Raw genomic sequence first — 1,062 nt, 5'->3', positions numbered from 1 at the left:
TAGCGACCATCAGCTTATAGTAGAACTGTTCAGCAGACTGTCCCCTTTAAATTAATAGCTGTCATCAGCGGCTCACAAGCCGCTTTTGTGATACCTTGTGTTGCAATTAAATATACACCTGTATCATTTTATCACAACACAAACACCAAAACAATTTTTTACATAAGTCGATTATTTACAGTTTTGCATACCTTCATTTTTTTACCTTTTCGCAAAAAGGCGCAATTACAAATTTGCTAATATTTGTTATTTATTAACTCAATACAGTTTTATCTTTTAGATTTAGTCAGAAAATTATTTTTTTTGTGCACGGATACTGATTTTGGTGTGTTTTAACAATTGAATTGTGTATTTTTATCGGTTTAATATTAATTTGAGAAACATTTGCGCAATTATCGCAGGGCCTACAAATTTAGTATCACCATCTTTTTATTCTACCGGGCCTGCGCTTTCAGAAAATATATGGTTTGGGGGGTCTTTTACAAACGCTAGCAACGCAGCAGTTGAAAATCAAACCAATAGGAAAAAATTGCAGAAAATTCAAAAATGGCTTGGCCAGCTGATTTGAAAAATGTTCCGGAGGGCTTGGCAGCGAAAGGGTTAAGTTACTTTGAACTTCTTTGCTAACTACTCAAGTTGTCTTAGAATAATCTAGATAGGTCTACCACAGGGGGCTAATATCAGGGGGATCTAATCATGGCTAGGCATGTTTATTGTTCATTGCTGTGTTTTGTCTTCACTTTTCCTTTGATTCTGAATGTTCATTCGGCAACCTATATTTGGAACAGGGTGGAACTTTCTAAACAGTCTTGCTATAGGAAAAACGTAGTTATGGGAAGTTTCAGTTCACAATTGAGCCCTTGATGACAATGACAATACTTGGAAAAGAGACACTGAAGCGATGAGAATTTGTGGCTTTCTCATCTCATTAGCAGATCCATCGTTGTATCGTTGTATGGTTTGTTTTTATATCCACTTAAAGAAACATTCCAGTTGAAAATATATTTTTATGGCCTTTACCTCTAAAATCCTCTTTCCTCTGTCCTTTCACCCTCCCCCCCC

The sequence above is a fragment of the Nanorana parkeri genome, unplaced genomic scaffold (assembly GCF_000935625.1).
Source record: "Nanorana parkeri isolate BGI_ZX_2015 unplaced genomic scaffold, ASM93562v1 scaffold1965, whole genome shotgun sequence".
Lineage (NCBI taxonomy): Eukaryota > Metazoa > Chordata > Amphibia > Anura > Dicroglossidae > Nanorana > Nanorana parkeri.
This window is presented reverse-complemented; position numbering follows the sequence as displayed.